Raw genomic sequence first — 15,208 nt, forward strand, 5'->3', positions numbered from 1 at the left:
GTCTATTTTCGCCGGCCCTATAGAAAATGAATGGAGGGCGGCTGCGCATGCACAACGTGCCCTCCTTCACTTTCGGGGCTTCGTTCTCTATATAGGTGTGGGACCCACACATATAAGTCAATGGGGGCATATCCTAGCGATATGGCCCCATTGTCTATGATGAGACAACCCCTTTACGACAAATATACATAGGTGAGGATAGGTCAGACCGAATGGATTCCAAATTATCAAAGACAGTCATATTTGCACTTCAGACACAACCCCAACTGGTAACACCCATCTGGACCTTCATTGCAAACTACTAGTAATGTATTCAGAACTTCCAGCAGGAATAATAAATAGTCATACTGTAAGAATAGATGCTCCAGAATTGTTATTACAAGTGGAATGCAAGTAGTTAATAAACAGACATGTCAGGAGGGGCGGCGGGTCTTCTTTAGGGTACGGCTACATGGCAATTTTAGGCGCATCGTGTGTCGCACTCTAGCAGGGCAGCCATAGGAAGGAATGGGGTCGCAGGGGCTCGCATGTTTGCTGCGATTTGATGTTTGCATGTTATTTAATGATTTTTCATGTCACAATCGCAGCAAACCTGCAAGTCGCACTGCGACCTCATGCATTCCTATGGCTGCCCTACTACACTGTGATACTTGGGCGATGAAGGGAGGTTATGCTTATCGGGAATTGGAGATATGTCTATCTCCGTATTCCGTCCCTTCTATTCTATTCCTAGGCTGTTGTCTTTGTTCCCCCCCCCAGTCCTTCCTATACCCCAGGAGTAACATACATCCCTCGCAGATACTTATATAGAAAAATAGTTTACTGATAACATGGAGACAAAGCAATGGACATTACAAGAAGATAACACAACACACAGAGGACACCCCCACACAGCCGCCTCCGTTCCTGCCCTCCCTGGATGCTGAGCAAAGTGGCTAATAATGTGTATATCCAGTATATCCAGAGTCCTGGATCTACATTTCTAACCAACTCGCATCCAGTACTTGACCATTAGTACATGTACATATAGAGACTGCATAAATAGCGTGTAGATATAACCTACACGTAATGCAATCGCAGACTACAAATATGTGTACACATATAAAGTCTACTGGGATATTATACTTATATACATACCCACATACACACACATATAACTTAGGCTACTTTCACACTGGCGTTTTGGCTTTCCGTTTGTGAGATCCGTTCAGGGCTCTCACAAGCGGTCCAGTCCCTCATGCATTCTGAATAGAAAAGGATCTGCTCAGTTTGCCTCCGTTCCACCTCCATTCAGACTCCATTCCGCTCTGGAGGCCGACACCAAAACGCTGCCTGCAACATTTTGGTGTCCGTCTGATGAAACTGAACCAAACGGATCCGTCCTGTCACACAATGTAAGTCAATGGGGACGGATCTGTTTTCTATGAAACAATCTGGCACAATAGAAAACTGATCCGTCCCCCATTGACTTTCAATGGTGTTCAAGACGGATCCATCTTGGCTATGTTAAAGATAATACAAACTGATCCGTTCTGAACGGATGCATTTGTGCAGATCCATGACGGAGACGCACCAAACGCGAGTGCGAAAGTAGCCTAATCTTGCGCCTGAAGTCCTGTTGGTCCAAGGGTCTGGCAGGAATAGAGAGACTCCCAAGTTTCATGTCACCTACCTGTTCCAGTGTTCCAGCACCCACCATGGCCTCCACCCTGTGACCACCCAAATATCTTCCCAATCTGTTGGCCACAAGAATGTTGTCTAACTGCTTTTACAATGTGCCCTTCCTGCCTTTTGATATGATAACAAGGGGCACAGTGACCAATGGCTGCTGCCCATACTGATATCACTGAATGGGTGAATACCACTGGATATCAATATCCACTCTATCCACTTATTAGGCATATTTGTGTGGTCATCAGGCTGAGGTTCTGGGTAAAAGCCATATTTTCCTGTAACATTAGGCGTGGCACGAGTCGTGCCCAAAACCGCCGTGTAGCCATACTTTTAAAGGGGTTGTGTCACAGAACATTTTTTCATTTTTCACCCCAGCACCTGGATCTGAATACTTTTGTAACTGCATGGAATAAAAAAAATTGTATAGCCACTAAGATAATTCAATAAAATAGATCTGTATAGCGCCACCTGCTGTTTGTTCTTTTCCTTATTTTTTGTCCATCTCACTGAGCTCTTCAACGGTCACCAGTCATATCTTCTGTTAGAAGCGGTGACAGTTACAGGGAGAGAGCTGCAGCAGAGAGGACACGTCCCCTGAGCTGCCAGGCTGAAGAGAATCTAGCAGAGCAATTGGAGCAGTGAATGTGGAGATCTCTGGATCCATGTGAGGTGCAGGCTGGTTCTAGCTTTGTTACAAAGGTATTGTCATCTACTATATGGTGGCTGGTTTTCATTTTTTACATTAATCATGGCCTAACCCCTTGAAACTGGCCCGTTCACTTGGGGGGGGTGCTTAGCTGTGTCCAGGCCGGTGACACTAGTGACATCCCTGGGCCTGAGGGAAACGGCGAGAAGGCCGCGGCACCACTGCCAGCGATGCTGCCTTCTCAAACAGCAGATCAGCGGGGGACCCAGGTATCGGACCCCTGCCGATCAGATACTGATGACCTATCCATAGGACATGTTCTATAATATGTGGAATGGACAGACGGATGCGGACAGCAAACGGATGACATCTGTATGCTGTCCGAATTTGTTATGAACCCATAGAGATGAACAGGTTTATGTGTGATCTGAAAAAAAATGCAGATCCGACACGGGCCAAACTGTTGTGTGCATGAAGCCTTAATTCATTTAATTAACTATTTCATAGATGAACATCTCTTATCTGTGTCAACAATCCACCAACTACACGATTACACGGATAAACCGATGTTTTCAGTTGTTTCTTCACTCCATGATCTACCACTGTCCGTGGCTTGTGGGTCTGTGGTTCACCTCTGTTGGTGATAAATGTTAGACTGGTGACTCAGTCCAGGACTACGTGGATGGCACAGAAGTCATGTGTGTTATAGGACAACTTCATTATAACCGTTTGTACATCCCATAGGCCTGCATGGGGCAAGCCGTGGAAATGTGCAGCGTCCACTTCACACATCTCTGCGGGATCAGCTTCCCAATGATTCTGGGCAGGTGCTACATTCTACACCTTGGCTTTTACAGTTTTATGTCAAGTTTTATCATTGTCAACGGGGAACCTTTTTCATTTTTTTTCCTCCTCAATATTCATAAAAATTTCTTTTTTTTCTTTTTCATTTCGGCAGTACCTACACCACTGAAAATTAGGCACGAACGGCCTATAGTCATGTGAATGAGCCCTAAAGCATAAGGGAGGGAAAATCTTCAGATTGAGGCTACATTCACACAAACGTATTTTGTGTCTGTTCCGTTTTTTCTTTTTTTTTCTTTTTTGCGGATAGGATGCAAACTGTCCGGTTTACGTTATGCAGGAGAGGACTCCAGCATAATGGAAACTGGACGGATCCGTTATGCAGGCCATAGACTTCTATTGTGACGGAATGAATAACTGAATGCCTCTAAAGGCATTCCGTTATGCATTCCGTCATGGAATTGCGTTATGGTCCGTGGTAACGGAATCCATAACGCAATTCAGTAAATACCACAACATGAACACGAACTTCAAAATATGAAATTCGCTCATCCCTAATGCCGAACTATTCATTTCAGTGGGTCAGCATAAAATGCGGACATCACACCGTGTACTATCCGCATCCGTATGTCCGTTCCGTAGCCCCGCAAAAAAAATAGAACATGTCCTATTCTTGTCTGTTTTGTGGACATAGGCACTGCCACAGTGGATCCTCAAAGAAAATGCATGCCATACGGAACGTCATCCGTTTTTTTTTTTTTGCCGACCACAAAACACATACAGTCATGTAATGTAGCCTGAGCCTGTGATGTGGTACGAGGGGGATTTCGGACTACCTCTGGTTCGTCATAGGCAGTCTAGCTGAGGAGTCTCTCGTTACAGGAAATCAATTCTAGGGAGCATTGGCCAATAGTTCTGTATAAGGGTTGTACAGGTTTAGCATTCCACCTGTCCACAGGTTGTGTGAGATGTTGTGTCTATGTTCCGAGATTGGGTATGTGCTACAATACCAGACACCACCCATGGGCAGTGGGGTGGTGTCACTGGAAGAAAGCGGCCATGTTTTTCTTATACAGTACAACCCCTTCAGGCCTTGTGCATGCGACTGTAGTTTCGGTCGGCATCCGATCTGCATTCTTTGCCTGCTCGGATCAGGACCCATTCATTTCAGTGGGGCGTGTGCTGTCCGGATCTGTATGTCTGTTTGTCCGTCCCGCAGCCACGCCAAAAAAAAAAAAAAAAACAGGTCCTATTCTTGTGGACAAGAATAGGCATTTGAAACGTAGAGTGGGACCTATGGAAGGGAATGTGGGATGCACACGGCCGGTATGCGTGTATTATGGATCTGTGATTTGCGGATCGCAAAAACTGATACAGCCGTGTACGCAAGACCTTAAACAGGCAACTGGATATCTAATTTAAAATGGGAGTTTGTCCCTGTTGTACGTAGCTGAAAGCTACTGAAAGCAACCATGTTCCCTCTGTGTCATCGGCAGGCAAAAGGACAGCTAAACTATCTGTACAGCATGAGGAGCCGATCAAACAGCGCCCCATATCTTAGCTGCCTGGGACACTATGTGGGGCACTCGCCTGTGTGACACTGTGCTCTACCTCTCGCTTCCATCTTCCTATCCGGCAGTAATCTCAGGTCATTTATGGTTTAACTTCAAAGACAGATGAGTCACACTAATACATTCTGTAAGCGGCGTGCGATTCCTCCCCTCCGCTCTCCGTTATTGCGGTGTGGTTGGAGTATGTTGTGTGCACACTGCTCCTGGTTAGTTGTAGTTACAGTGTAATGACTGCGGAGTGATTGTGTGCACTACCCTCTAAGTGGCCTATAGAAAGTGCAATTCAATCTGCAGGCCGTAGAGCAGGAGGCGCTGAGCAGATTGATGCATAGTTAGGATACTTTCACACTAGTGTTATTTTCTGGCATTGAGTTCCGTCCTAGGGGCTCAATACCGGAAAATAACGGATCAGTTTTATCCCCATGCATTCTGAATGGAGAGTAATCCGTTCAGGATGTCTTCAGTTCAGTCTTTTTGACCTTTCAGGACAGAGATCATAACGCAGCATGCTGCGGTTTTATCTCCGTCCCAAATTCCGGAATACTTACAGGATCCGGAATTTTTTCTCATTAAAATGTATTAATGTCTGATCTGGCTCAGAGTGTTCCGGCAAAACGGATCCGGCATTGTGGTCTGCGCATGCTCAGACCGAAAAAAATCTGAAAAAAATAAATGCTGGATCTGTTTTTCCAGAGAGACTGATTCGGCATTTCATTGCATTTTTCATACGGATCAGAATCCTGATCTGTCTGACAAATGCCATCAGTTTGCATCCGTATTGCCGGATCCGGCGGGCAGTTCTGGCGACGGAACTGCCTGCCGGAATCCTCTGCCTCAAGTGTGAAAGTAGTCTTATGTGGGGAAAGATTAATTAATTTATTTTATGCACTTACATAGCGCTGTTATATTCCGCAGCGCTTTACAGACATTAGCATCACGCTGTCCCCAATGGGGCTCACAATCTGGAAACCGGAGTGCGGGAGGAAACCCTCGCAAACACGGGGAGAACATACAAACTCCATGCAGCTGTTGTCCTTGGTCGGATTTGAAGACAGAACTTTATTAAATGGAGTTTGATATGACAAAAAGATAAAAATATAATGCACAACAGTTTCTGAAAATAAAAAGTAATAAACCAGAAACCTAACATTCACGTTGACGGGATAGGCCTAGGTGTCGGGGCAAAGAGAAAACCAGGACAAATCTTCACTACTTTGGTTTTTCATACCTTATGAATGTTCTCTTTCTACATCCATCCCCCATCCTCTGATGTTACTGCGGAGGATCGGAGTATAGCTAGATTCTTGAGTTTTATCACGCCAGCCCTGTGTTATCATGGGTTGCTCATAGGGATGTCCCGATACCAGACATTTGCACGAGTACTTGTACTCGTGCAAATGTCGCCGATACCACTGCCAATACCTGATGGCCGTGCAGCGGCGGGTCCCGTGTCCCAGATGATCAGCAGTGGGGATGGCGGCTGCGGCGGCAGGTCCCGTGTCGGCTTCCGTGCGGAGGTGGCGGCTGTCCCAGCTGTTCGGCGTGGGGGCAGGACTTCTGTGCGGCGGCTCCCAAGTCCCATGCAGTTGCCTAGCACTGGGAGGAAGTTAAAGCCACTTCCTCCCAGTACTCTGGTGCATCTGCATGGGAAGGATTGCAGCAGGCCAGGAGGGTACGGTGCATGAAGTGGAGGAGAAATTCAGTTATTCTCTCTCCATTTTATGTTCAAACAGTGAACATAAAATAAGGTGTGGGGGGGGGGGGGGGGGGGGGGCCCAAAGGCTGTTCGGGCATGCTGGGAGTTGTAGTTTTTCTACAGCTGGAGGCACATTGGTTGGGAAACACTGTTATATGCCCATTTATTAATTTATTAACCCTTGTATAAAGGAAAAGTAAAGCAGTTGTCCATAGCAACCAAATTCCAACTTTAATTTTTTTCATTGCTATCAGCAACTGCGCCGCTGTTTCTTTGTACAAGGTTTGACAAATCTCCCCTATGACTAAATTAAATTGAAATTTGCTGTAAAAACTTTACCACACCATAATTGGTATCAGTGAGTACTTAAATAAAAGTATCGGGACATCGCTAGTTGCTGAGGTTGTCACCAGCTAGAAAACCACTTCAAAGGCCCCAGATGCCTAGACACAGATCTGCCCACAAACACATACAGCGGACTCACCAGGGAGGGGGAAGAGCTGGACCCAAATATCCATATTTGCAACACTAACATTTATCAAAACTGCCTTAGGGCTCATGCACACAGCAGTTGTCGTTTTTGCAGCGGATCGGCAAAACACGGATTCCAGCCGTGTGCATTCTGCATTTTGCGGAACGGAATGGCCGCCCCCTAATAGAACAGTCCTATCCTTGTCCGTAATGCAGACAAGAATGGGACATGTTCTATTTTGTTGCAGGGCTGCGGAACAAACATACGGATGCGGACAGCACACGGAATAACGGATGCGGAAGCAATATGGATAATAAAACATTAGTATTAACTTTCTCTACATAATAAATGCTATTTGCTGAAGTGACACAACAGGGGAGATTCTTTGTTTCTGAATCCGCACCTGGTTTTAGCTTCAAAACGGCATCTGAAAACCTGATCGTGTGCGGGCAGCTTTATTCTATGTTCTTATGGTGGCTTTTTTCAATCATTTCAGCATGAAAACTGCATGGCATCCGCGCTGAGAGCACCATTCATGCGTCTACTCAATATTTACTTGTGGTTTTCCATACCACATGACGAATGGTCCTATCCAGACATGTCCGTTCTTGGTGCGGTTTCGGGAAAATGCTGGCAGGTGTCTGATCACGGAGTAGCCCCACTAATTGAGGCTAAAACCGTTTCAGATCCACCGCATTCTAATTGAAGAACTGTGGCAGAAACAAGAGGGCTCCTGCCGTGGAGTCCGTGGATAGCCTTAGGGTTAGCTAAATAGGTGATATGATTTTAGATGGTTTTATATGTTTATAGACTGATCAGTGGTTTTGTCCAGTGGTGCACACAACACTTCCAATTGCTATAAACCACTGCTGTGTGGACCCATAGGACCCTGTGGGTGTCGTGTTTGTGATCCGTTTGACCCTTCGCAGTTAATAATTGCATTCCGAGTCTTTATTGCTGCGTAATGCTGCATAGTCCGCTCCTCACCGCCATTACGGATATATTAGCCGATGCATACATAATACATGAAGGTGCACAGAAAACACATTACACTACCTAAACACGTCTAGCTGTTAACACGCGTACCTTATTTCCTAGTAAATATCATTAAACATGCCTGAAGCAGAACGAATGGGCTGATGTCGGTGTTGGCGGTAAATGTATTTCTTGCCTTTTTTACCCCTCCCTTTCAGCTTCAGCAATTTTCTTTAGGAAACTGATGTTGTGGTACTATGTATCAGTCTGTATGTGCTACCAGTACCCAGGGGCGGACTGGCCATAGTACAAGGATGATTTCCACTGGGCCGATGGTCAGTGGGCCACCCGAGCCCTCATGGCCGCAGGTGCCCTCCTGAATTCAGCTGTATTGCCGTACTCAGGAAGGTGATACAATTGAATACTAAAGCGGAAGTGGCGGCATCTTGTGCTGCACTGTGGTATCTGGTTCTGCTGGGGCGGTATTTTGTGCAGCACTGCAGTATTGCTGGCCCTATCTACTTGTGTTTCCCTGCCTTCTGTCAATTTTGACCTGCCCACAGCATGCGGCCTTATTTAGGTGTTTTTGAGGGCAATTTAAAGGGGTTCTCCGCTATTTTAGAAAATTAAAATACTTAATTACTTTATTATAGTTATTAATATGTTGCGAAATACCTTTCATTAGATATAATGGCTCGTTTGGTCTAGGGAGAAATCATTAGGAAAAATAAAATGGCTGCTGCCCTATTAGTACACACAAAAACTGTAAACACAGATGGACAAGTTATTTCAGAACTCTTGGCTAAAGAACTGCCTCAACCTCCTCTCCTACGTTGTCAGGGATTACGATTAGGGATGAGCGAATTGACTTCCGATGGAACATCCGAAGTTGATTTAGCATAAAACTTTGTTCCAGTACTGTATGGAGCAGGAGCTCCGTACAGTATTAGAATGTATTTGCTCCCATGGGCCAAAGTTTTTGCTTCGCGAACTCTCACGAGACTTAGGGTAATAACTTCATACATTAATTTGTACTGTAAAAAAACATTTTCCAAGCTCTGGGTCGGTTCAAAGGTACCACTTAACAGTACAAATTAACTTATGAAGGTTTTACGAAGCAATAACTTTCAACTCATCGGAGCCAGTACATTCTAATACTGTGCGGAGCTCCTGCTCAGTAAAGTATTGGAACAAAGTTTCATCCAAAGTCGTTCATTCGCTCATCCCTAATTACGATCCTAAATACAGGTGACCTTTCGCTGAATCTCTGTAGGAATGGATTGACATGAAGTACAGAGAGGACAGACTGTGGTAATGGAGACTGCATACAACTGCAGCTGCTCCTAGCCACATCCCCACCTCCTCTCTGTACTTTATGTCTCCTCATGTACTCCATTCCAACAGAGATTCAGCTGAAGATCATATTAAACTGTATTCAGAATCATAATCCCTGACAAGTGGAGCAGAGAAGGGATGAGGCAGCTCTTTACCTCAGTGTTGTGAAGTAACTTGTCCTCCTGTGTGATTAGGACAGGTTTTGTGTGTAGTAATAGGATGGCGGACATTTTATTTCTCCTAATGATTGCTCCCCTTAAAAAAACAAGCCATTATAACTAATGAAACGTATTTGGGAATATATTTATAATAAAATAATATTTAAGTATTTTCCCCTGACCCAAATTGATGGTATCATAGTCTACTATACGCTCCTATGCAGAAGGACATGTGAAGGCAGTATAACGGCACATGTAGTCCCTATGGAGTTCTGTATTACAGACAAATTGGCACAACTGTATGATGCCTCAATATGCTACCCGTGAAGCAGTGCTCTGTGGCAGTGCTTCTCCATCTGTGAGGTAGACTACACTGGTGAGACACTCCCTTGGTGAAGTACCGCTCAGATGCAGTTTGGACAGAAGTGTTTATATGATGCAGAAGCCTTTCTCTGGCTTCCCCAGTCTCTGGTTTAGCCATAGTTGCCAACAATTCCCAATTTTAAGGGACTCTCCCTGATTTTCATAGACAGTCCCTGCAAATTCAGACTGTCGTAGGCTGAAATTGGACAGGGTTTTTGTAAAGCCACAATCATAAATGCATGGCACCGTTGAACAGTTTGGGCGTTCCCCTTGGGTGGGACCTATTTGACTCAAATTTAATAACTGCAAAGTTAGTAAGTATGGGCTTAGTGACACAACTGACTCATTTTGTGCTTAGTTTAATTTTAAGATAAATTGAGGTCATTTTAAAGGGAACGTGTCAGCAGGTTTGACTGTTCTAAAACGCTGTCAGTACTAGGTAGGGTCTGGGGATAATAGAACAATCAGACATTTTTTTTAAGGAGCTTTTCTCATCAGGAGTAGTGAGAACATGAAGTTTTATTCCGCCAGGTTCTGTTACTGCCTGAGAGGCAGAGTTTCACTATCAAGTGCTCTTTGCAAAGAGCTGCTTCACAACTCCTCCCTTATACTTTTGAGTGAAAGCTGTAGCATCCAACCAGGAGACCCCCACAGCTGTCACTCAGAGCAGAGGGGCTTAATGCAGAGAGCACTAAACAGTGAAGCTCCGTCTCCTGGTTATCTGCAGGAACCAAATTTGCCAGAATAAACGTTTGTGTTCACAGTTCTCCTGATAATAAAGCTCCACAAAAGGTGTCAATGTCCTGCTCTCCTCATCCCCTACCTAGTACTGTCAGCAGTTTAACATGGTCAAACCTGCTGACAGACTCCCTTAAAATATTTTGGCATGGACCAACATCCGTAATGAGGTTTAGACATCAACATGTTCTGGCTGCTGAGACTCCAGCAAGAAAAGATTCAGAAACCCTGCCGTGTCGGGAATAATACCGCCATTATATGGCACGTAGTGGATCAGGGCTCATACACATGGCTGTAGTTTGTCTGCATCCGATCCGCATTGATTTGCAGATGAATTCATTTCAATGGCACCTTGCGCTGTCCGCATCTGCATGTCTGTTCCTCGGCCCCGCAAAAAAGAAAAACTTGAACTTATTAAATTCTTGTCCGTTTTGCCGACAAGGTTAGGACATTTCTACAGAAGTTAAAAGCGGACAGCCGTGTGCGTGAGGCCTTATTCTGAGTTTATTTCACACAATCCTTGAGAGAAAAATGATGTCCCTCTCTATCAAACTGGTATAGTGTGGGCCTGTAGCTGTCGATGTGCGCCGTATTTCAGCTCCTCACCAGAACTTCTATGGAGCTGCAATACTTTGGAGGACGCGAGGCTTAACTTTGGATGATCAGAGACTTATCGCTGCATATTTCCTCCGCTTTCATTACATTCGTAAGGTTAATTATCCATAATTGTTAAATCGGTCATAATCTGAAGATAGTGAAATTACATTGGCATCGCTGCTGGAAACACAGCCATGTGAGGGTACTCTGCAGAACAGGTTGCTGCCATATGAGTAATAGTTGAGATGATGAACGAGATGAGCGTCTTTATGGAAGCTTTGGTTCATATAAGTGATCCGATTCTTTAGCTCACCCAAGAATGTAGCACTTGTGACGACACACAGCGATGCATAGTGCCACCGCATGGCCTCGTGTGGTTTGTCCTGGCGTGGGGGGCAGTACACCTTTCAGTGGTCCTTGTTCTCCTCTCTGAATCCCCCTGGCACAATTCCAGCACAGCTCCCATGACACCGACATCTCAGCAGACTATCAATAAGTCTTAGAATTCAATCTGAGAATCTCAGGAATTTCCTCGCTGTGGGGTTGGGCGGCACTTCCTTTCTGTGTATGAATTCAAGCTTTTTACTTGGATCTGACCCTCCTGAGAATTGACAAGACCCAGCCTAAACCACGTTGATATGATGGAAGAGAACACCTATTTGTGCCTCCAGATCCACCATTGACTCTCTGTAAAGACAAAACGTAAAAGATATGTGAAGCCATGTTTCTCCTGTAGGACATGGAAGGGCCTTTAGCCTTCATCAGTTCGTACCATCATCCTTTCTTGAGTGTAGGAGTTTGGAGGTCTGGCTGGGTCACCCATGTAAATGTTTTTTTCCCCTGGGATATCAAATTCCCTTTGGCATCAATCAACATTAAAGGGGCATTCCAGGAGTTTTACTATTGATGGCCTATCCTCAATATCTTATTGGCTGGGATGACATCCCACACTTCCGCCAGTCAGCTGTTCTGCGGGAGCTCTGGCTCCGGAACTACACTGTGTAGTAGACTAAAAGTTGGGTACTGCAGCCCTGCAGTAACCAGCTCCGTCCACTACAGAATGGGTGGAGCTGTCTAGTTCTGGCGCCAGAGCTACTGCAGAACAGCTGATCGGCGGAGGGGTGGGGTGTCATTTCCTGCCAATCAGATATTGTTGGCCTATCCTCAGTAAAATCCCAGAACACCCTCTTAGTCTCCCTGCACATAATGCAGATTACGTGTGTAATACAGTACCAGCAGAGTGAATGACACTTGTACACAATGTACACTTTGCTTTTTTTCTTCTGTGCGGAAATTGAACTGCTGTGCGGATTTTGAAATCTTCAGCGTGTCAATTGTTTGTTCGATTCCGCACCTTTTTAGGTCTCATGCACACGGCCGTTGTTTTTGTCTGCATCCGAGTCGCAGTTTTTGTGGCCCATTCACTTCAATGGGGCCGCAAAAGATGCGGACAGCACTCCGTGTGTTGCCCGCATCCGTTGCTCCGTTCCACGGCCCTGCAAAAAAAAAAAAAAAATAACATGTCCTATTCTTGTCCGCGCTTTGCGGACAAGAATAGGCAGTTATATTAAAGGCTGTCCGTGCCGTTCCGCAATTTGCGGATTAGATGCGGTTTTGCCGCAGATCTCACCCTTCATTAGCAATGGCGGAAATCCGCAGCTAAAACTGCAAACATAATTGACATGCTGCTGATTTCTAAATCCACACGGCAGGTCAATTTCCATATACACTTTGCTGGTACTGTAATTCGCCCGCGGTTTTTCCGCATGGGAATCTGCAGGTACAGATTATGCAGGTGCCGGTGTCTGTTCACATGTACCAGATTATCCAGCCAGATTTTTAGACAGAAAATGCACATGGGTATACCGTAGCTGTGGCGTAGAGGAGATTTGAGCAAATGTCCGCCACATGCTGTGGAAATTGATCTGCGGTGCGGATAGTTAAATTAACCTTTAAATGCCGAACCATCACAGATTTGTTTCCAATTTTTCATGTAAAGTAAAAAAACAAAAACCCAACCTGTTTACTTGTATGGAGATGGGGATTTCTGCCAGAGATCTGCTGCATGTGATCACCGCCGCGTGGCTTCTGGTAGGGGTTGTGTCGCTGCAGCTCGCGGCAGATTTCTGGGTTACTGGTCGTGTTGGTCGTCGCCCGTCTTTCCAGAAACAGATCTAGCAGAATGGACCTTTTAACAACTTGTCAGAGGAAGACGCCTTGTTTTCTAGTGTGTTTTTCGCCTCAGGGATAACGCTCTTCAAGGAGTCTGTGGTTGCAGGTTGAAACTTTCCGGTATTCGCAGAGTGTTTTTCGTGCATTGTACTTTTGACTTTCAGTAAACCTTTAGTTCTATTGCTGGAGGGACTTTACATAATTTAACTAGAGGGACAGTGGCGTTAATGCGCTGCTTTTAGCTTCAGCGAGCAGCAATGCTGTTAGTTTTTTGTGCGTTCAGCAATCATTTTTATTCCACATCACATGTCCGACCCTCCTCCTCCTCCTCGCTTCTGTATTTCTAATGGGATGTCAGCAGCACGTACAAGAAGTTCGGTGTGCCCTGGTGGTGATCGGACTGCAGATGTATTCCGCCGTTGGTATCAGCAGTCATGTATGGGGTGTGTCAGAATCCTCCCTTCCCGTGAATACAGTGACTGTGTATGTTTTACTAGAAGACACATGCACATATGCAGCTAGAGGCGCCCTATTGATAAGGAATGATTCCTGTCGCCACGTAACATGGATAAACTAAATTAGGTTCACATTGGCCCTATTGATTTCCATTCTGTTTTGTTATAGGACCATTCCCCAGAATTCCCTGATCCAGCACATAACCGAAGCAAACCATATGGACCCTATTAATTATTATGGGGGTCTGTCTAGTTTCCGTCTGGGAGACAAAAAGTTCCTGCACGCTAGACTATTTTGTCTGGTGTTTTTGAGGGAATCTGCAACAGAGGGCCCTAAGGCTACCTGGACACGGGGGGCAGGTTTAGGCCTCGTCCACATTTCCATGTTGTTTTCAAGTCTGTAAAAAATAAATAAAAAAAGTGTCCTTGTTTTATCTGTGAAGGATCCGTGTTTGGTCCATGTGTCCGTTTTTTACCCTCTTGGTGTGATCCATAATCTATAGAAGTTGCTCAGCTAAAAAATGTATTTCCAAAGTATCTCCTATCAGTCTTCAGTGCATGACGGATCCTCCATGAATACAACATAGACGCCATCCGTTTTGTGTCTGTGATTTTCACATACCCTAAGACTTCAATCGGCATCTTTTGGTCTGCATCACGGACCAAAGTAGTGCGTGTCTCCATGATTTATTTCTTTTTACTGACCCACGGTCAGTAAAAAGATACTGATGCGCGAACAGACATTTAAATCAATGGTTGCATGTGCTGTCTGTGGAAAATGCAGACAGCACGCGTTGGTGAAAAAACGGAAATGTAGACAAGGCCTTACAAACAGAAAATCCACAATGCGCTAAAAATCACGTCTGTTTCTTGTGGGGTTTTTTTGTACAGATTTGATGAGGTTTTGCTCCAGATCTCTTTTGCTGCATTGCAAAGGATAAAATCTGCACCAAAATTTGCACAAGTTTACGATTTGTCTAATCTCATGCACTGTGTAAGTACTGTATTAGGGCTCATGCACACAACCGTTGTTGTTTTGCAGTCTTTTTTTTACGCATCCGTTCAGTATCTGATGTGTTTTTTTTTTTTCTTCTTCTCTGATTTAAGTCCTCTTCTGTTCTGTTATTCCACAATACATATCCATATGGTTTCCATATGCGATCCATTTTTTGCGGATAGGAAACAGTATTTTATTAATCACCAAACACATGAGCAATATGGGCTGGGCATAGCATGAAATACGGATGACATATGGATGTGTTCCGTGTGCGTTTCATATTTTTTTGCGGACGCATTGACTTGAATAGGACCTCGGACGGTGATTTGCAGACAATAATAGCACATGCAGTACTTTTTTGCGGAACGGAAATGGAATGCACACGGAGTACCTTCCGTTGTTTTTGCGGATCCATTGAAGTGAATGGTTACGCATACGGTCTGCAAAAAAACGGAACGGAAGCAGAAAGAAAATCCGCCCCCCCCCCCCCCCGCAATCCCGCAACGTTAATCCACAGTGTGTGCAGGTAGCCTAATGGAGCCTCTGGCACAGATG

The 15,208-nt window shown here is 45.0% G+C and overlaps 1 protein-coding gene across 1 annotated transcript in view; it reads left to right on the forward strand.

Moving 5' to 3' along the window:
* OXSR1 (oxidative stress responsive kinase 1) overlaps positions 1 to 15,208 on the forward strand; it is a 143,187-nt gene that overhangs the window by 9,586 nt on the left and 118,393 nt on the right. The window lies entirely within an intron of this gene.

This window comes from Bufo gargarizans, chromosome 5, assembly GCF_014858855.1.
Source record: "Bufo gargarizans isolate SCDJY-AF-19 chromosome 5, ASM1485885v1, whole genome shotgun sequence".
In the NCBI taxonomy this organism is placed as follows: Eukaryota; Metazoa; Chordata; class Amphibia; order Anura; family Bufonidae; genus Bufo; species Bufo gargarizans.